This window comes from Amblyomma maculatum, chromosome 5 (assembly GCF_055883805.1).
Source record: "Amblyomma maculatum isolate TAMU_Amacu chromosome 5, ASM5588380v1, whole genome shotgun sequence".
NCBI classification, from domain to species: domain Eukaryota; kingdom Metazoa; phylum Arthropoda; class Arachnida; order Ixodida; family Ixodidae; genus Amblyomma; species Amblyomma maculatum.
The window spans coordinates 138066367-138089412 of NC_139348.1; positions in this window are offsets into that span (position 1 = coordinate 138066367).

Below are 23046 nucleotides of genomic sequence, written 5' to 3' on the forward strand. Positions count from 1 at the left end.
ACTGCATTTCCTCCTGCTCATTTGCTATTTAGTCCCCTTATTTCCCACACCCTGGTCCCGAACCATGCGGGCTTGGCTAGCCTTGGATCAGTTGACGGATCGGTTGGCCTTGGTTACTGTGAACCACGACATTCTCGACGCTGAATAGGGTGTTTCAATAAAGTTTCTTGCTCGTCCTCCTCCTCACATAAGACACCGAGGAATTCCAATTTTAAGATATAAATGTCCGGCTATTCTTGGAGGGTACGAAAATTTCTTGGACGTGCCATCTCAACAAAGAGAACAATCCAATTATTCTTTCTTATCAACCCCTGCAGTACTAGTTTGGCGATCGAATAATCAGTATATTTACTCTTGCAGGTTTTTGCATTTATTTAAAAACACACAACACGGAGTTTTTAAGGCAGTCTCAATTGCTCGCTGCTAGCGCAAAGCAATCTTGAGAAGCAAAGTCTTGCTATGCAAATGATTTCTAGATCATTCTTATTACTCTCCATAAGAGTATATCCAAGATGTTCCGCGGTTGATCCTCCACTACCAGTGCAAAAGCCCTTTTCCAGCCATGATTCTTATAAGGACACCTAAGACATTCAATTTTGTAATAGCCTGTACAGCTCAGCCAGCTTCCAGAATGAAATCTTTTTCTTATACTCACTGGTGTTATCGATTTCTTTGATTTGTCTTGCACTTTATGTTTCGTAATTTTTCTTTCTGCTTTATTTGCCCTGTACAGTCCTCAATAAATCTTTTTTTTTTGCATGCATCAACAATTTTTCGTGCATGTATCTATGAAGTAGCACCTTGATTAATTTTCATTTACGCTGCATCTGTATCTGAAGGTATGTGAATGCCGGACTGCATCTGCATATTAGTATGAACGGTGGCACAGTTCTGCCTTGTGCAGCTGCTGCTCTTGGCCATTAGCAGGAATGACGGAGCGGGAAAAATTACAACGCTGCAACATGTGCCTGTTGTTGTCGTTGTTGGTCTCTTCCATCCGTTGAACGCAAGCAGATAGCGAATATCTTTATCTTCGCTGGACCCAATGCGGAAATAAATTTCGTACCATTAATGTCTTACACGAAATCAAATAGTCAAATAGCGCATCATCCTTGGCCATAATACAATTTCGACTTCTTGGTCGTAATGGTTTGATAATATAACTAAAAGAATAAGTAAGGTTTTCAGCTCTAACTGAGGATGGCGACATTACCCTAGAGGCAAGAAACAATAATTTCAGAGATATCATTACTGAGTGCGCGGTAGAAGTAGGCGGTAGGATAGTTAGAGAGGATACCGGCAAGCTGTCTAAGGAGACGAAAGATTCGATTAAACGCCAGAGTATGGAAGCTTCCAATCCAACAGACCAGATCGAATTGGCCGAGATATCAAAACTAATCAATAAGCGCAAGGTGGCCGATATAAGGAAGTATAACATGGAGAAAATTGAGCATGCTGTAAAGAACGGGGGAAGCCTTAAAACGGTAAAGAAGAAATTGGGCATAGGCAAAAACCAGATGTATGCGATAAGGGACAAGGCGGGCAACGTCATCACTAATATGGAAAAGGTAGTCAAAGTAGCCGAGGAGTTCTATACAGATCTCTACAGTAGCCAAAGTAGTCAGGACCGTAATGAGATTGGCGGTAGGGAAAAACAGTCAGACGTTCCACCAGTGACGAAGGACGAGGTCAAGAAAGCACTAGAAACTATGAAAAGGGGGAAATCAGCTGGAGAGGATCAGATAACTACAGATTTGCTGAAGGACGGGGGGATATCGTGCTAGAAAAACTGGCCACCCTGTATACGCAGTGCCTGGTGTCGTCGACGGTACCGGAACCATGGAAGAATGCAAACATTATCCTGATTCACAAGAAAGGGGACACTAAGGACCTTAAAAATTACAGACCAATCAGCTTACTGTCTGTTACGTATAAGGTATTTACTAAGGTAATCGCTAATAGAATCAGGACAACCTTAGACTGCAATCAAGCAAAATATCAAGCAGGGTTTCGGAAACGGTACTCTACTATCGATAATATCCATACCATCAATCAGGTGATAGAAAAATGCTCGGAATATAACCAGCCCTTATACATAGCATTCATTGATTACGAAAAAGCATTTGACTCAGTTAAAACCTCGGCGGTGATGCAGGCATTGCGAAATCAGGGGGTAGACGAGCCCTACGTGAAAGTGCTGGAAGATATATATAGTGGCTGCACAGCAACCATAGTTCTGCATAAAGAAAGTAACAAAATTCCCATAAAGAAAGGTGTTAGGCAAGGAGACACAATCTCCCAAGTACTATTCACAGCTTGTTTAGAGGAAGTATTCAGAGACTTGGAATGGGAACAGTTAGGGATAAGGGTAGATGGAGAATACCTCAGTAATCTGCGATTTGCTGATGACATTGCCTTGCTAAGCAACTCGGGGGATGAACTGCAAATAATGATTGATGACCTAGACAGGAAAAGTAGAAAGGTAGGCTTGAAAATCAATATGCAGAAGACTAAGGTAATGTTCAACAGCCTCGGGAAGGAACAGCAGTTTACATTAGGTAGCGAAATACTGGAAGTAGTAGGCGAATGTGTCTACTTAGGACAGGTAGTAACCGCAGATCCGGACCACGAAAAGGAAATAAGAAGAATACGATTGGGATGGAGCGCATTTGGCAAGCACTCGCAGATTATGACTAGCAGCTTACCGGTATCGCTCAAGAGGAAAGTATACAACAGTTGCTTCTTGCCTGTACTCACCTATGGGGCTGAAACGTGGAGGCTAACCAAGAGAGTTCTACTTAAGTTGAGGACAACCCAGAGGGCTATGGAACGAAAAATGGTAGGGGTAACATTACGAGATAGAAAGCGTGCAGAGTGGGTCAGAGAAATAACTCAAGTTACCGACATTCTAGTAGAAATTAAGAAAAAGAAATGGACATGGGCAGGACATGTAGTGCGAAGAGAGGATAACCGATGGTCGCTGAGGGTAACAAACTGGATTCCAAGGGAAGGAAAGCGTAGCAGGGGGCGGCAGAAAGTTAGGTGGGCGGATGAGATTAAGAAGTTCGCAGGGGTCAAGTGGATGCAGCGAGCACAGAACCGGGTTAAGTGGAGAAATATGGGAGAGGCTTTCGCCCTGCAGTGGGTATAATCAGGCTGATGATGATGATGATGTGGCTGGCCGCCGAAATTGGTATTTATTATCTGCAGCTCCTGAGCTGCGATCGGAGGAAATGAAAGGGACAGGATTAGAATAGGAGAAGCACAGAGGGACGCCACAAGAGAGGCCAGGATAAGCTTTCTACACTCTCCACAAAAACAAAATGTAAATGCTGCTTTGTTGTGTTAAGCGTTTTAAAATAATTTACTGAGCATGTTTAAAATCAATTTTTCGTCCCAAAACGCGCTTCTCGAGCGAATGTGATGGCGTCACTAGCTCGAAATAACGAATAAAAACTAGAGCAACACATGAAACCACGTCAGGAATACTTTCTTCGACAGCTGTGAATACCCGGGCCGCCGGTTATGTATTTCGTGTGAATGATTATCGACGTCAAGACGCATATTATGCGCTTCGGAACAGTAACGTGTACCATTTAACTAGCTCTTTCACTTTCTCATAAATTTAGTTAGTTGCAAATTTTAACCAAAATATTTCATGGCGTCAGCGAGCTCTAAAATGTCAACGCTTCTAATAAAGAGAGGTCGGTAACCTTACTCAATTCTACCGTTTTTTTACATTTCCGATCAAACGCTGTTCATAGGCTTTTGTACATCGTCCTGCGAATATGCTTTAGCAGTAATACTTGTGACACTGAAAGTTTATGCTGAAGTTTTGTTGTTTGGCTGTTTAACGTTTGTAATGCAAAATGGTCTCCATTTTGTTCCTTTCGATAGCCCAGACTCCTGAGGTTTTTCGAACATTACTAAAATATTTATTTCGAAATTAGCATTACCGGGCTACAAGTAACCTCACAAATAATTATTATTCTGAAGAAGCTACCCGGCCTTTATTGCATATGAAACTTGAAGAGAAGTTGCGGGCAACAAGAAAAAAATTGAATACAATTTAGTTAATTTTCCCAGATTCCAAGCACGTGTGCAAGAGATTATGCAAGATCAGCTGGTTTTAACAGGATAAAAGTCAACATTCTGTTAATCAGATCTAACACCGCCGACCCTTTGGAGTAGAGTCGACCTTCATACTGGCGTGAAGCGCGAGCGGCAACGCGGAAGCGACCTTCAGCCATGGACAGTGTGGTCTTAAAAGAACATGCAAAACGCTGCAGTCCTTACGAGCATTGAAGGATGAAAGGCTACCCAGACAGGCTCTGGAATAAGGAACCGTACTCAGTAAGCCCATAATCTTCAGTGCAGTCAAATAATCCATCATTAATGCTGTGTGTTAAGGTTTGCAATAATTCAGAACACAAGTGTGTATTTTACATTAACTTTGCAGAGAAAGAACAAACCCGAAGAGACGTTCGCATGTGCTTTTTACAGATTTTCTAATATATATATATATATATATATATATATATATATATATATATATATATATATATATATATATATATACCGGGTGTCCCAGCTAACTTGAACCAAGGGTTACAAAATAATGTATTTGAGGTAGGTCAGTGAAACCAAATGCATAAACTGCCAGCCTGTTTGCGCACTACAGGCAATTTTTTGTTTTGCAGTTGCTTAATTAGCTAATTATGTTAATTTCTCTAATTTTTTTTAATATAGACTTTAGACCAAACATGTTAATTGGAAAGTTGTAGAGCACCTTCAGAAACCCCACTTCGATAAAGAAAGTCTCACGTGTATCTTTTTTTCCGGGCTCAGAAGAAAGCGCGCGAAATACAAATAATACCACGTGACTAGCGCATTTGTGCGCCGCGATTGTGGTGCTCTCAGTCGTGGTTTGAGCGAACGACATAAGCTGCGGCTGTGACCCGATGGTCCCGTTGCAGCGGCAGGCAGAAATGTTGGCGATGGTTCGAGCGAGCTCGAGCTCGCCCGTCGCCACCGCGATTTTGGCCAGGCCTGCGCACCGCAGCAGCCTACATCACGACAGGCGGATGGCGATAAAAAACCGGCAAATGAAGGTGCAGCGTTAATTTTAGTCGAGTCACATGATGTCATCTCGCCCCTTTACCCAAGCCTGTATGCGCAGATTCAGTGGCTGATACCTTATCGCTCATTCGTTTGTTGTGACGTTCGCTGATGGGAGAGAAGGAGGCCTTGTTAGAATGTCGGTGGTGTCGGCTCGCCGCTCTCGCTGCTACTGCACCGTCACGTGGGCCGGCTGTCTGACGCGGGCGAAGAAGCCATCGCAGGCATATCGGCCTGCCGCTTTAACGGGGCCAAGAAGACACGGCCGCAGCTGATTTCGTTCGCTCAAACCACGACTGAGAGCACCACAATCGCGGCGCACAAATGCACTAGTCACGTGGTATTATTTGTATTTCGCGGGCTTTCTTCTGAGTCCGGAAAAAACGATACACGTGAGACTTTCTTTATCGCAATTAATGAAATGGGGGTTTCTGAAGGTGCTCTACAACTTTCCGATTTACAAGTTTGGTCTAAAATCGATATTTAATAAATTAGATAAATTAACATAATTAGCTAATTAAGTAATTGCAAAACAAAAAATTGCCTGTAGTGCCCAAGGAGGCTGGCAGTTGAATGCAATTGGTTTCACTGACCTACCTCAAATATATTATTTTGTACCCCTTGGTTCAAGTTAGCTGGGACACCCGGTATATATATATATATATATATATATATATATATGTAGGTAGAAAAATGTAACTGAAAAAATATTCCGTACTCTAATAACAAATTATCCTGCACAACATGAGCCTCTGAGAGGTCACATTTGTAAGTTGTTGACTAAGCGCTTCAGTATATGACGAACTCCGCAGGAAAATAATTAAAGATGCAGAGTACAAACGCTTCGAGGCAAAAGTCGTTCTCCCATTCGATGTTGGGCCAGGATAAGTGTCAGATCATGTTTCTCTAGAACAAAGGTATATTTCGAATTTAAGATTTTACGCAATAAAAGGACATAAGCACAGTATATATTTACAAGCGTTATAGTTTAACCACGTCCCATGTTGCTCCGTCTCTGCACCGTAATCTTTTGGGAAAGATGAGGCCACATGCTCTGTGGAGCAAAGGCGCGGCAAGGAAAGATGACTAACAAAAAAACAAACATACACAAGCGCTATTGTATGTTTTATTCCTTTAGTGCAAGTTTTTTTCTGTCGCGCCATTCCTGCCAGATTTCCAAGTGTCCCCGTGCCATTACTATTAATATGCCAGCTAATCAATTTAGAGCAGTGGTCGTTCTTGTTCTAGTGGGAATAGAGCCTTTCGGAAACATGGAGACATTTCCCAAAGTATCTTAAGTAATAGCTTCACTCGACAAGAAAAAATATATCCATCTAAGCAGTCCGCGTCTTTTGAGTAATGATAATTGCTTTACAATGTGAGGAATATAACAATTAAAAAAACTGCTAGTCTAAACTAATGACAACTGAGAAGATTACAACGTAGTCAAATGTAGAAACTCTGGTTAATACAAAGATTTAATACTATCGAAAAAAAAAGAGCAAGGATTCTCGTAAAGAATTTTTTCGAAATCCTGACATGGTGCCTTCTCCTTTGCAGGATTTGATGGGTGAGCAGAAACTGTGGACTTATTCATAAAAGTTCGCGAGAAAGGTGAAGTAACCTTTGTAGTTCTTTCTGCACCAAGGAGAAATCCTTAAAATGTCTGCTTTGCACTGCACTGTTTAATATCGATAGTGCATGGCACGTTGGATAAAATCACTGTTTTATGGGTGTCACAACTCTGAATGGTACCTTTATTTCAGAGATAGATTTCGTTCGTTCTGAATTCGTAATTTAGAAGTCATCTGTCTGAGGATAAAACACAGTGTGTGTTGATTTGATCTTGTGGAGGGGACGTGGTCGATCCTAAGAGAAATTTTATATTAGAAACGTTTTAGCATGGGACTAGAGAAAAACAGCGCGCAGAATGGCAACTTTCTAAATTATAGCCTCAGATACAATCGCAGTGAAACGCTGGAACTTTAGTCATAACCTGTCCAATTTAACAGGCAGAAAAATTTGCAGCTGAACATCGGTAAGCGCTACCCATTTTTGTTAGTTGGTTCAAATGGTGTTTGTACTAATGGGAGAAATAAGTTTCTACTTCGGAAGGCTTCTACAAAGCAAGTGCCAATGGAAATCATATAAAAAATTAAGGAGGCGTGCCAGCATCTATAATTTCGACTATAAACAAAGAAGAGTAAGGTGAATATGCCGTTTGGAGTCAGAGTAATGTGAGCTTGGTGGTGAACATTTTAGGGCTCTGTAACCTATTATAATGCAGTTATAAGCAAGGCGTTCGAGGTGCAAAAATTTTTTAGCTTAGTATTTGCTGACAAATTTTATTCTAGAAGTACTGCACAGAAGCGTCTTGCTCATATATTTAATTCATAAGGTGTTACTAGACTGAACAAGTGTTGCAAATAGCTATTTATCAAAATCGATGACGCGAATGTAGCAGTACCCGTTTTCGATTATTTTTCTGCACTATATAATAGAAAAGCGTCGTCTACACCATAAGATATACAGTACAACACGCCACGGCTAAAGTAACATTAAAGGTAAGTTATGTCTACAGATCTTTTTTACGTCGAAAACAAGCCGATTAATAACAATCTATGTATAACCGTACATGTACAACCCCGTACTCCGTTTGGACCAGTACAAGGCTTGCAATATTGAAAAATAAATGAATATAAAAATAAGTAAAAACATTACTCGACTATCTAAACTGAAGTAGGCATACTTTTGATAGCGAGCGTAATAAATTATGGGCTTAATAGAAGTTTTTAATTATTTTTTGTTTGTTCTATTTTACCGAACTCTCTAATGGAACATCCACTGCAACAGTCATCTCGGCACTACTTTCCTGATTATGCGAGAGGCACTCCCCAATTATAAGTACTCGGACGTTTCGAGCAAATTCCCTTGAAACAATTACGATTTTTAAACATCGGGGTTAAAGAGTTGATACAACACGAACAGTGGTCATCACGAACTAGGGTATGTTCCACGTCCTCGCACTTATTACGGATTTCAAACACTCTTTATGCTTTGCCTAACCTGCGCGACTTGTTCGGACTAACCGATACTTCCGGGCGTATGCCTTCTTACCAACAGCTAAAAACGTTTTTGCTGGAAAATAATTTCTTGTTTTAGAGTTTCCAGTGCTCTCGTTTCTGTTGAGTGTATTATACATACGTTTTCCTTTTTGTCCTTTCTTCAGCACTATACTATTATATATTTTAGTTTTGTGTTTTGTTCCTTGAGAACAGCGTTGTTTAGACCTTCCTGTCTGTTCAAACATTTATTTTTTTCGTTGCAGTTGCAAATGAGCTGTGGGCTCATGCCATTTAATATTTTTAATTATGATTTACTTTCAGTACATTAATTTAACATTAGATATAATTATTAATTTACTAATTATATCATTGTGCAAATTGTGTTTTGTCAAAATGTGCCATTTGTATCTAATTAGCTCCTTGTTGCTCTGCCACCGATGCAGTCAAGAGTGAGGGAACACCGTGAAGTCGCTGTCATGCGGCGTTTTTCCCTCCTCCTCAGCGGTGTAATTAGACCCTTGCGTAAAAGGGGAGAGCCACGCATTTTGACGAAACTGAACGCCAGCTTTTTTTTTTTGATGACGAAGCGGTTCTTTTTAAGTTGTGCATAAGGTCGCCTTACCAATATGCTTGCCATCTTGCCCAAGCAAATTATTCAGGTGCATATTTTTCTACAGAAAAATTATAATGCCAGATTCTGCGTGGTGTCTCCCCTTTAGCGCAGGTGTGTATATGCCTGATAAAAAATGAAGAACTAAAGGTTATTCAGTATTCAAACGTTTCTTTTTTACTTCAAATAACACACATTCTGGGGCACCTGGAGGGAAGTTGAGTGGAGGAAACAAGCCTAATACCAATACCAAGGCAGCTTCAGGGGACACGAGGCATGGTCTTTTCACTCTGTCTGTCGTCGTCCCTTCTTGTTTTCGCGCTGCAATACAAGTTAGATATCCAAATAGGTTGTCATTTAGGATTTGTAGGCATTGCATGTCTAACGGACAGCACCTTCCCATCAGGCTCACATCAGTTGTTCGTGGGGAATTTGAGGCCAGATGCAAGGCAAATGCTGGCTTTATGTAGAAAAAACCTGCACTAACTGAAATTGGGCTAATTGTTTTATTCAATTTAGTCTAGTAAGGGTTCTGGAGGGACTGAAATACAGGCATCCCCATGTTACCTATCTGATTTTCTTGTTAGGCGCTCTGGTGATACTTAGACCAAGATGCCGCCACGGAAGTATACACTTAAGCAAGCAAACTTGTACTTTTAACCGTCCTAGCACAGTGGCAGACGGTATTGAACGCGTAATTGCCTACAGGAGCGTCACCCTCCCTCGCTTCGAAGAGAACTATTCCATCACGGAACAGACTGTCCTACCTTGTTGTGGGCGCTCGCCAAATTTGCACCATATCGTAAGGACAACCGGTCCTGTGATAGTGATCGTCTTTTGCATTGCTGGTTGGCGAACGTCAAGAACCTTTCTGAACGCTTTTCCCGGTGAAGCTTGAGGCTCCAAGAGTTTGGTGCCACTGTGCTATGCCAGTCAGGGCAAAACACATCGACACCGGTTCTCTCTTGCGCACCTCAGTACCATTCACCCTAGCTGATACTGACCTAATGATGATGCTTTATCCGGCACTAAACAATGTCCCCCCTCATTCAGCTGCAGTGGGACGTTCCGGGCTCTGTTTTACAAATTGGTATTGGCTTATTGGGGCCATTGCCTTGATCATCCCTGGGAAAAAGGTGAATTGGTTTTGATACCGAATATTTATCCCGTTATTATGAAATGAACACCCTACAGCCTGGCACTGCTGCTGAAATAGCTCTGGTTTGGTGCAGAACATCATCTTCCTTACAGTATCAATCAGCCACTTGTGTTATTATGAAACGTAGAGCCGCATTAAATACGCAGATATGGCAGGCATTAATCCATCTCAGCTGCACTACACACTAGAGAGCTGCCACCTATCACCCCCCCCCCCCCCCCCCCATTTAAGATCGGACTATCGGGACGCCTAAAGAAAACACTGACGAATAGGATCTTCATGTATGTCGACGGTGATCGTAAGCGCTGGCTTGCTGTCTTGCCCTACGTCAGGTTTGCTTATGATACCGCAGTGTAAGGAAATAGCCTTTATACAATCCCTTCCTCCTTGTTCGAGGACGTTAAGTGACAATTTCATTAGATGCGATGTTTTTACGAGGTGACATGCACGCCTGCACTTTGGATGCAGATTGCTGAGGAAGCCCTTCGGCTGCCCAGGCTTCGCATTCCTCAGTAACAAGCCCGCACCACCCAGCGATACAACCTCAGTTACTGGGACTTCACATATCATAAAGTGCCAATGTCTGGATATGCACCCCTGTTCGTCAGCGAGGTCGCTTCAAAAAACTCTTCCGTCGCTTATTCGGCTCCTATAGGATGCTCTTTCGATATGGCGTCACTGATTATGAAGTCTTTCATGAAGGGGCTGTGCGTTCTCCGCGTCACTCCATTGTGTTTGACATTGCTTGTCAGGAGACAGATATTACCGGTCGTGTAAGTGCAGTGTTCGTATGTCCAACTCCTTGCTTCATTGTTTGTACATTGTCCTTTCGTTATCACCGCTACAATGGTATCGAGTCACATCCTTAGGTAGCCCCTTGAGTGCCTTCGATATTTAGTTGTTATGCGGGACAAGACCAAAATGAGTTATAAAATTGTGCACGATGCCCAATCTCTACGCATGCTTGTTTAACTCTTGTAGATAATTTCAGCGCTTTAACTGAGAAATTTCAGTCAAATGTGCAGTATGTGCGAAGAAAATAAATTAGAGTGATCCTTGTCAAGCACCCAGTGAGTGCATAGATGGTTACTATTACCGCTGTCAAATTTTGCCTGATGTTTCTGGGCATAAACTATAGCTAACTACAGATTAATGTTTCGTGCCAGTGTATCCTTGTTGAGTGCAGAAGATGTCTTCATGTTATGTTATCATTTATATTCATGTCAGGCATACGATGAAATCGCGCCAACAGTACTCCGCGTAGCGTAAAACAGATTTTGAATCTTTTAGCGTGTTTAACACACTGTATTCTTCATGTCCTTTCAGGTTAGGGCTAATCAACAAAGTTTCAACAATGAACTTCGCACTGCTATTTTTCGTGGTCGTTGTGATGGTCAACTGCTATATTGGCACAGGTAAACAGTAATGAAGGATTCTGAAACTTTGCATCTTCAATATAATACTCATATTATATAATGGCAACCATTTTTAGTGTAAGGTTGTGAGTAACGTTCGCTTATAATTCTGAATGGGTTAAAATGTTTGTCGAAAGTATGGGAAATAGTTTGTACTTGAGCTCATAAGAAATATCTGGTAGTCCTTAGAACCTTTCCCCGTCACTTTTTCAAGGGCTGTGTCCTACAAAACAGTCGGAATCTTGACTGTTTCAGTCCTAATACAGCAAACATGAGCTTTTAAACAGAAAGAGACTTTATTTCCATGAATCAGGCTATTATGCAAAAACAACATATTGCTACAGCTGGCGAGTCTGCGGATGCTTATCGGGCATGAAGTTACGAATGGGGAAGCGCGCCTTAAATTCAGCACAGTCACCGCCGGAGTCATGGATATAGACGTAGGCTGTGAAAAATACGACCAATCTTGATGATACATGAGGGCGGTGGGAGTTTATTACAGCCACCCGTTTCTAAAAATATGCCGCATATTCGCAAAACCTGCCTCGTGGAAATGAAAAAGTGGTGAAATAAGTGCATGAGCATTATTATATTACGTGTTCATGTAGCATGGATTTTGCACATAATATTATAAACCATGTAGCTGTGTTTGCTGGCATTTTTTGTTCTGTGCCATCTTCGTCTCTGGAACAAATTTAGTTATTTTCGGTCATGTTTCGACAAAAAGACAAGCTTAATATATTTCATAAAACAAATTAAAAAATTTGCTGCGGTTTAGCTTTGCTAAGGACAAACGGAGCAGAGGTTCGTCAGGCATAGTTATGTGCCTTGTTACTCAGCGTCACCATCATGATGCCTTTCGCGACTAACACCATTATCAACTAAACGTCCCATCATTGTCATCGCTACTACCACCAATATTATTATCACTGACTACAACTTTACCATCATTGCTACTGTCATTATTATCATGATAAATAACTGCATCGTGATTGTGATCGCCCTACAAGGAGAACTAAAATCTGTTTCTCAAGCGCCCGGCGTGCTGTAGGGGTTTGCGCACAGGGCCGGGATTGAGCGATATTGGTTCGATCCCCGGTGGAAAGTTTTCTTTTAAGTGTCAGTATGGCCATTGCTTATAGCCATATTTCCAATCAAACGTCAAAAGTCAAATGTAGTGTGATACCATATGGGTGTTGTATGGCCTTTGTTTACAGCCACACTTTGTCCTCTGGCTCACTGAGTCAAACATGAGCCTTCGCAGACCACGGCCAAGCTGAGGTTGCGAAGCTTTCGCTTCAAAACGCACAGTACTGTGGAGTACAGCCTTGAGTAAAAGTGGTACACAACGCCTAACCGGTGGCGCATCTCAGGGAATCCCCATTTCAACGCCATCTATAGCAACATCTATCTGGGAACGAAACAATCGTTGTGGTGCTCTATTTTATCGACATCCACGCGTCGTTAACACTCTGCTTCTCTCTATCACTCGATGGCGTTTAGATGCAGTTTTCTCAATCTGCGCAACCTGTTGCGTGTTGATACCACTTTTGCTCACCACTGTGTATATAGGAAAGCTCAAATATTCTTCTAAGAAAACGTTTAGGGAGAGCAAACATTCTGGCCAGCGGCCCTCATTATGAAGACTAAGAAGCAGGAAGGATAAAAAAACAGAGGGGGCGATTAAGTAAAAACACAAGTGGACAAAATTATTTTAAATTGATTGCAAAAAAAAAAAAAAACGAAACTGCTCGCAAGCATGCGCTTCGTAGATGCCTTTCTATAAGCAACAGAGGGCGAAAAGTAAGCATAAAGTAGAAAGTAAAAACTAAAAAGAAAATGTTATTGATGGAGAGCTGAAAAGCGAGTTTTAAGATGGCGAGGTGCGCCTTATCCTAGAAATGCACTGACACGGCTTACACGGATAACCGTCGAGGTGAGTCGTGAAGGGAGAACAAATATTCTGGCAGCTGGGCTACCTTCCCAGGTGTTTGAAACACCGCAGGAGTCCCGTACATTCACCATACCTCAGGACATTGTCATATTTTTCTTGGAAGAATTTTCCCGTTTTTTTTTCTCATTTTTTTTTATTACTGGTCTGCTCTATGGAGTTTAACGTCACAAGTGACAGAAGCTATAGGAATCCAGTGTAGAACGGGATAAAGAAGATGGCTATAAAAGAGCACTGAACAAGGGTTGAGAGGGATACTCAGTTCGCAAGCCGAGCCAACATTTCGACAAGGGATGTTGTCTTCGTCTGGACAGCACGATCATCACTGGCTGGGGCTTAACTACGTTTGTGCGTTCGATTTGGTTTTGTTTTGTGGGGTCTAACGTCCCAAAGCGACTGAAGCTATGAGAAACGCCGTAGTGGAGGACTTCAGAAATTTCGACCACCTGGGGCTCTTTAACGTGCGCTGACATCACACAGCTCACGGGCGCCTTGCTTTTCGCCTCCAATCGAAAAGCGGTGGCCGTGGTCGTGATTCGATCCCGCATACTTGGGCATTCGAGTACCGTAACCACTGCGCCACCTCGGCGGGGCGTTGGTGCTTCCGAAGAAAAGCCAGGGAGAGGAGGGGAGGAGCGGGAGAGAAAAAAATGCATGGCAAGAAGTGAAGGAATGTTTCTTTTCGAATGAATTTCTGAGCCTTGAACCACTGATCCGCTGGCCTGAAAAAGGAAATAAAAAGCATTCGCAGCAGGAGGAGCTACAATGCGGGGTGGATGATGAGTCTGCACCTAAAGGAGGTTTGGCTCTAACACGGTTTTTTTGAAAGGGGACAGGTATTGCAAAGGGTGCTAATAAAGAATTGTGAGACATTATTCAAGCGCACGAAAAAACACACGGACGAAGGTGGAAGAGACACCACGAACGCCGGACACATAAAAAGAGGTTTGACAGGGCCCTTGTACTAGAAACAACTAGCCCAGCTTTCCACGTTTAGTGATATACTTTCTAGTACACTTGGTCCGGTCAATTCTGTTTTATTGTGTCCGGCTATGAGTTAGAATTAAGTTTCTTTGCCTAAAATCAGGCATATTGTTAAACTGTAGTGGAAGGACTTTGAGAAGACTGCGTTTACCACTTCTGTGGTCATTACATATTTAAAGTCTTTCGCCCTATTTAGTGTTCCAACAACATTCAAACGCACGAAGGAGTTTCTAATAAAAGATTTTGAAGGTCCACATGCTTATGCTTCTTGTAGGATGTATTTTCACACAGGTTTTCGTTTGACGCCGCTAACATTTCTAATATTCTTTGGCTGTACCCTAGTGAGTTGTTTGCAGTTCAGGTTTCCGAAATACCATTTTGCGCGCCTTCATATAATTATCTGACAAAGTCATACATGGATAAAACAAGGAGTGGTGTGTCATGACAAGTATGTTGTTGTGAGGCTGAGCATGAGAATGCGATGCCAATGGTGCTCGACAACGCTATCGCGTTAAACTCGTAAAGGTGAAGCTAAAGCTTCTTACAATTTTTAGAAATGTTCCACCCGTTCCTCATTAACTAGCCGTTCCGGGGCAAACGTGAAATGGCCAATATCGCAGGCCGCCAAGAGCAATGGTGCACAATGTGGTGCACAACCGTCGACTAGGACCCCGAGACGGATTAGAGGCTATCGAAGGATGTGCGAATGTCCTGAATGAGTGTTAAAAGCTAGGTTCCTTGAGGGGGGGGGGGGGGCAGGTTGGCCTTACCAGAGCGAAAACGTAGGCCGGTCGAAAAGAGAGTGGCGATAGGGCGTATGAACTCTGAGTTCGTTCATATCGACCGGCTGACAGATTTGAAGAGCTGCACGATGCTGACGCATTCGCCGCGGTGCAAAGCAAACCGGCTTCGATGGTTAAAGACGTGCTATGCTAGAGGCTCATGGACAGATGAGAAGGGCATAAGCCAGCGGTAGTCAGTGGAGAGGCTGGAAAATATAAGATGGCTTGAAGACCATAAATGAATCAGATTTCGACAGAAAGGCTTCGCATAGATCACCGTCCTCCACAGGCAGTATGCAGAGCACCTGAGCCCGTGCACAGTTGATGACAGCGTCGTGGAGCAATATTATGCATAAGTCTATGTGTGTGTAGTTGTATGCAAACATGACAGGCGGAACGAAGAGCCCTAGATATATTACATAGCTTCTATGACTAAATTAGCAGCCCCAACTTGACGGCTTTTTGAGGCGCCCGCTTGCAGTACACAGCGGTAGGCCAGAAAGCAGTGTTTTTATTTTTCAAAAGAGAGGGGAAGCGTTGCATTCATGAAATAAACTGTACCACCGGTTTCGACAAGCGGCATCATATACCTTCCTCTAAAAACTTCATTTTATGTGCAGAAGACAAACTAGAACTTCGAAATTTCGATTATGGCGCATTTCTCTCCTCGAGAACTTCTGAATCATATTTTAATCTTGGTGCGGGATTATGGCATCGGAGACATGGAGCATTAACGTGTAGTCTGTGAATGACGACCGGAGAAATTGGGGCTCTCAGGCTTCTGCTTAGGGACGGCTTAGCAAGCGGTGTGACACTGGGGCTAATAACCTGAAATTTCTGTAGGCGGTCTGGAGACTTTCATGCAGCGATGGCTTTGTCTTGCTGCATAACCTGTCAAGCGACATATTTTGCTCATCTGGCTTTTGTAACACGTGGGCAAGGAGTTGCCGGCGCTCGAACGGTACGAGCTGTGTCCCAGGTAGATGGGGGAGGACTTGAAACAACGGCCATTTCAATAAGCACGATAGAGTTGTGGACTAGTGGCCTGTTCTTAAACAATCTGGAGCATAATGCAAGCCAACTGTTAAATACTGTGAAATAATGGCGTCAAATAATGGAGAGCTCTCGAGTCACTTTGCAGTTGACAACCTTGATGAGCGGAAGAAGCAATAACTGGTCGCCTGCATCTGTTATGCCAGCAGTGGATTCGACGGGCTTGTGTTCGGTAGGCAGAACACTCTACTTAATAATTTCTGCGAAGATACGAAACAGAGCGACGACTACTGCGATGCTGATCAAATCTCGCACTAACAATGCCTGAAATGTGTCGTCATCAATATCATTTGGAATGTGGCTGATCTTATCACCTTCTTCACCTATTTGCACAGGTCGACAACATCCTATATAACTAGTAAACTTCTCGCCGGACTGTGGAAACAGCAAGTCTTGTTCGGAGTGGAGTTTCGTGGCAGCCGGAGTGCCGATGACTTGTTAGCATTAAAAGTAGACCATGATGTAAAGTCCGGTTGTTAGTACTGCTACCACAGATTTGCATCGTCACTAAGAAAGGAAATGACTTTAATTATGTTTGGTTTTCGTGTCCCTTTTGTTACATCCGATAATCGACCCATAGCACGCTAGCCAGTCCTCAACATCATAGTTATTAGTGCCGCTGAAGATAGTGCGGTCTCGTTGTCGGAGAGAACCGGTAACAGACGACGGCTGAGAATATTTGTATGGCCTCGTGCTTGGCGTCTTCGGGCATCGCGGCAAGTGGGAATTTATGTGGCTATGGATTCCCAGGGTTAGAAAATGGTAACCGTCACCTGCTGTAAAAGTAAGAGGCGCAGGTAATAGGATAAGCTGGGAACAGGAGCAGGACCATCAAAAGTCCAAAATCATCAAGTTCAGCAAGCAGGGTGCACTACTAGATGACAATGAGGCTCGCACGTAAGCCCTTCGTCTTTGCCAAATAATTTATGAATTCTTACAAAACACGAAAGAACTGGAAAATGACAAAGTTGGCTAATATTGAGCATAAATTCTCTTGCTAGATTTCGTTTATCATTTCTCCGATTTACATTTTCAGTTCTTTATAATAGAGCAGAAATAAAGTGTTCGATCATCAAATTTCAAGAAAGAAAGCAAGTGGATAACGCGTAACTTTTATATGTCTGCCATATTATTATATACTAGCGGGAAAAAGAGCAATTGCAGTGAATTATGCTCAGTTTATTTCATGCTTTTTTTTGTTGGCACAAAAAGGCAATTTGGGAAGTTTTCTAGGAAGCCTGTATTACTCGCAAACTTGTTTCTAGAGTTTGAACATGACAAGTTTTGCCTCTTCGAGTTATTCGTGTATGTCTGCATTATTATACAAGTCAGCATTGTTTCTTGTACTTCTAGGTTGCATCTAAAAAGGTACACTTGAGGCTATGTTAATATAACGTTTATATTTAACTTTCATAGGTTTGTAAATGAGCTACGGCCCTTAAGGAATCACTGAGTGAGAGACAATATGGGTGTAATTGTGTCATTGTTTTTATTCATCCCCCCAAAATTGCTGTTCAGTCAAATTGCAGAACAATGTAGATACTTGGGCAAGTGAGTGGGAAGTCTTATGGACCAGTGTCCGCAGGATATTGTGATACTGCCGCAGAAATTATAAATTTAGTAGCGACGACAGAGAACTGATGGCCACATTCCCGACAAAGGACATGAAATAAAATTACAATTATTTAATTTCAATAAATACCTACAGATAAGAAATCAATAAATTCTGATTCTGATTCTGATTCTATGTTGTGAAGCGCAGGGCTCAGCTGGCATAGATATTTTGCAGATATTTGGGAGTAAGTTTGTGACCTCTTTTTGAAACAGATTTTTTAGGAAGCCGGAGCTTTTTAGCCACCTAATTCCGAACCTTTGTGATACCGGGAAAAAAAGTGTACAAAAACGATTTGAATTAGAAGTTGTGTGCCCAGATTCGATGAAATACAACCAAGTGCATAAAGCAAGATTTTGGTTTTACTTGCGCAAACATATCACAATTAACACTCGAAGCAGAAGTTTGTCAATTTTCTCACGAGGCAGTGAACGCATCATACCCAAATGAGGAGGGCAGCAAGCAAAGATTTCATCCCGATGTGCAGATAGAAAGAACAGAACTACTTTGCAGCATTTATAGCAATAAACGATCTCTTTGGAAGCGAAGACAATTCCAGATGCTCTCGCGCTCATCTGCAGCTTTCAAGAAACGTTTGAGAAAGAGCTGTTCGCAATTAAAGCTATAATAAAAATGAACACGCAGTTTTGCATATATCTGACGCTAGTAGATAAACCTGGAAACCAGGCGAATTTGAGCCCAAAAAGTAAGTTTTATGAAGACTCGCGCGCATTTTTTGTGACCATCTGAGGAGTTGACGCATGCTTGCTAGATGGGAGGAAATCATGACATGTCGCCAGCTATAGGCTTTTTGTAATAATGGCTATATAATTCGCTACGGATATTTCGGAAACCAAATGTAATTTGGAATTTCAATAAGCGCGCTCTGGTAAAACATCAGAATTAAGTCATATGGTACCTCATATTAAGGTGTTGCTTAAAACATTATCTTTTCCATTTCTTACAGGTAACACGGAGAAGACTGGCAAGAAAAATGGGTTGGACACTGGTACGTTTCAGGCGCTTGGAACCATTAATTGTCGTTCCTATTTATCGTCCTTATCAGCCGTAATATACCCTCTGTAGGGCCTGCCACCCCTTGCTGCGCTTGGCTCAGCTTGGAATTCAATATTTTACTCTTAAAGACCATCGGTTATCCTCTTTTCGCACTGCATGCCCTGTCCGTGTTCATTTCTTTTTGATTTCCCCAAAGGGCCATCAATTCGAGTTATTTCTCTGCCCACTCTGCACGCTTCCTATCGCTAAACGTTACACCAATAAGTTTCTGTTGTTTAACTCTCTATGTTGTCTTCTTAGTGGGAGGCCGTGTTGGTCAGCTTAGACCTGGGAGTTCAAACCCGGGTCATGGAATGGACTACTCAGGTCACTGAGCAGCCATTTAGCACAGATCATCTGCATTCTGCCTTTTCTGATGAACTAAATGTTTTGCAATCCGATACCCTGAGTTAGCAAGGTAAATGATCAGCCAATCGGAGATTACTAAGGTGTTTTCCATCCACTCTGATTCCTAATTGCTCTCATTCCAAATCTCTCAATATTTCCTCTAAGTAAATTGTGAATAGTAATGGGGAGATTGCGCCTCCTTGCCTAACATTTTTCTTCATGAGGAATTTTATACTTTATTTATGCAGAACTATGGTTGTTGCTGTGCGGAAACTATAGATATCTTCCTGTACTTCCACATATGGCTCATTTACATCTTAATTTCGCAATGCCTGCATGAATGCGGACGTTTAGACTGAGTCAAATGCTTTTTCGTAATCAATGAATGATATGGCCCGTTATATTCCAAGTAGGTTTCTATCACCATGTTGATAGTACGGATATAATCGATAGTATAGAACCCTTTCCGAAAACCTGCTTGATCAAAGAATAAGGTTATCCTGATTCTTTAATGATTACCTTAATAAATGTGTTGTAGGTAACAGATAGTAATGCTTGGTCAGTAATATTTCGCATCCTTAGCGTCTTCTTTCTTATGAATTAACTTAGCGTCCCTCCATGACTTAGGTACAGTGGATGTTACCAGGAATTGCATATACAGGGTGACCAGTTTTTCTAGCCCGATATACTCTCGTTCTTTAACAAATATGTAGTTATTTGATCCTCCCCAGCTGCTTTCCCCGTTTTCATAGCTTCTGAAGCTTTCTTAGTATCGTCCTCTGTTACTGGCAGAACGCCTGATTGCTCTTCTCTACTGCCAATCTCATTATTACATAGCTACTTTATATATCTGTATAGAGCACCTTGGCTACTTTGGCTATCTCCTCCGTATTACTGACGGCCTTGCCCGCCTTATCGCTTTGGCGCATACATCTGATTTTTAAATCTGAATTTCCTCTTCACAGCTTCACTGCCACCGTTATTTAGAGCATGCCGAATTTTCTCCATGTTATACATCGTTATGTCGGACACTTTACCCCTATTGATTACCTTTTATTGCTCTGCCAGTTCTATCCTGTAATGCCATGAAAGGGCTTTACATGTACGATACGATTAAAGATAGACGCGAAAGGTGTCTTCTCTCGAGGAAAATATATCTTTAGAGATTGCTCAAGAATTACTTTTTAGTAAGTATTAAGACACTTTATTTCAAAAAGAGCAGAATTAGAGTGCAAACAAGGTAGCATTGCAGCTGCGAGAACGATCCCAAGCGACCGAGATGTGGTTATGATTCCTAAATTGGTGCACGGAATCCTTATCTGAGCAGCTTTGAAGATGCATCGAGTTTGTGGTCCTTGATATCGGGCGTTGTTTTTAATTTATTTTTGCCCATAATGGCTGACAGCGACAAGCTATGCAATACCCCTAATCGAATGTCGCGGAAAACACCAGCCAAAACCCAAAGCCGAGAACCACTTTCTAGAATAACTGTTTTCTAATAGCAAGATGCGTGTTTACTTCTGTGAATGCTCGTAGTTTATAATATAAAACTCAACGAATGACGGGAATAGCAAATGTACGTCACACTAAAATATTTTCCTGAAGTCACAGAAATTTTATTGGCAGTACACATTTTAAAGAGCTAGAAGCACAACAGGGACGGTTTTTATTTGTTACAGCCACCTTTTATTTGCTCCTTAGCAGGCAGTGGGCAGTACCTGGCAGGTGAATGGAGGCATGTTCATTACAACCAAATTGATTCAACTTGGAACTGCAATGCTTTTTTGTATTGGCTAAGTGAGGATACACCTTTCTAAATTTCAGCGCCTTGCATATTACGGTGCGTTCTTTTCTAGATAATGCAAAAAAGGTTCCAGTTCATGCAGTAAGATTAATCAGAACAAGGTCACCATGCAAATTCATCTCATATTGTTTGAGATTCTCCTGCCGTGCGGTCGCTTCTACATAGGATAAACTGGGCTAGCATGATCTGGTAAAGAATCGATCCATGAGAACCGGCACAGCACCCTGCATTGAAAGAGATGCGACAGCAGAAGCTATTTACCTTATCTAAAAATTATCGAAGGCAAAACCAAAAGCTGCAGTCTATACGCCAAAGGGGTGACCAATGCGTTAAATCTCTATTTTTATCACTACACAGAAAATAGATTGAATTCTTAAGAAGAACACATCAAAACACTTCAGCAGTCATAATGTACACACGTCTTGTTGCTATTCCTGCTTAGTGCACAATTCCGTTCGAACTTGTTCCTTATTTTGTTATTTAGATGATCCTTATTAGTCCCGGCTCTCCCTAAAAAGAATCCAGTTAGAAGTATGCGATGTGTATGTGCGTGTTATTGTTTTTTCTCCCCGTCTTCTTCGCACGATTTATTTTTGGAACCACAATCGATTAGCCTAATTTAATGCCTTAACCCCCGAAAATGTGAGCACAGGTACCAGCTTCGCGTAATGTAGCAACAATCGGCAAACAACCATTATTACACTCAACTTCTTAGCAGGGGTGCTTTAGCACCCTTTCTTGAAAATCCGGCAGGTACATATGTTGAGACATACATCGGAGCCAACAACGGTTGTTCTGAAGGGCCGATGGCATTGTGTAAGCGCTGTGTCTCAATAACTCAAGCTGGACAGTTGCGTTTTACGTGGGCTGCGCCTCACGAAAATATCTAGCCAGCGTAAGGAAGATGCGCAGGTTGGCTGCGCAGACGCCGCTGTGTAGTGTTGCGGAATAGGCGTACGCCACACGATAGACACGAGCTGTGGTGCTTTACACATTTAGATATTTCTTTCCAGAACACGAAGGGCAGCGATCAACATGCAACGCAGTTGAAGGAAACTGTTAAGCGGGGATCGAGGCACTGGAAGCGGGCACTGGTAGCGAGCAGAACCGGAGTGGTGGTGGCTTAACTTGGAGTCAGCTGGTCCGCAAAAGCACTTCTTCTTCCTCTTTCTCGGCTATATGTCCATTTAATCGGAACTTCTTTACACAACAAATAAATGTCGGGCAGTAGATTGCGCGTACGTTGACTGCGGTGCGGGCAGCATTGTTATGGAGGCCAGAGGCTACCCGCACCTATGCGTATCGGCTCTGGTGGTGTGGGCTACCGAGCGTTGCATCGAACACAACCAGCGTTCCGTTGAACGCATCAAAGGTCACCGGCGTTCTAGGCGGTATCCAATTTTATGCCGGGAGCATGCGATGCCGGCAGATGCTTTCCTGCTCCACTCGGTCAGCTCTCTGCGGTGGCGAGCGCTATCGCGGTGCAGCACCTGGTTACAAGGGACAACGCCGACGGCGACACCGCGAAAGGCAGGAACGGGCGCAAATGAGCTGCGCTCTAAACTAATACGTTACTTGAGCGTAGTCTCTGGAAACACTAGCCTGCCATATGTTCCATTCAATGAGAGTAATGGCATACATGCGAAATATTTCAGTCTGGTGGCGTATTGCAATAGGGAATAAATGAAGAATCAAGAATACTTCACCTTTTGTTGCGATAGCAATACTGCGACAGGTTTCGGCCCGTCGCGTAGTCCCGGGATATGGTTTGGCAATACGCGTCCCGGGAAGACCACGTTTGATCGTGAACAGCCGCGAAGAAGAAGAAGAAGAAGAAGACAAGGAAGAATATGAGGAAGAAGAAGAAGAAGAAGAAGAAGAAGAAGAAGAAGAAGAAGAAGAAGAAGAAGAAGAAGAAGAAGAAGAAGAAGAAGAAGAAGAAGAAGAAGAAGAAGAAGAAGAACGCTCAGTCACCGGCAGTGCCATTATTACGAGGGAGAAGAAGAAGAAGCTAATGCTTTCGCTCCATATTCGTTTCGGAAGCGTTGAACCCCTCTCATTTATATGTGGGCTGTTAGCTTACGCTCTC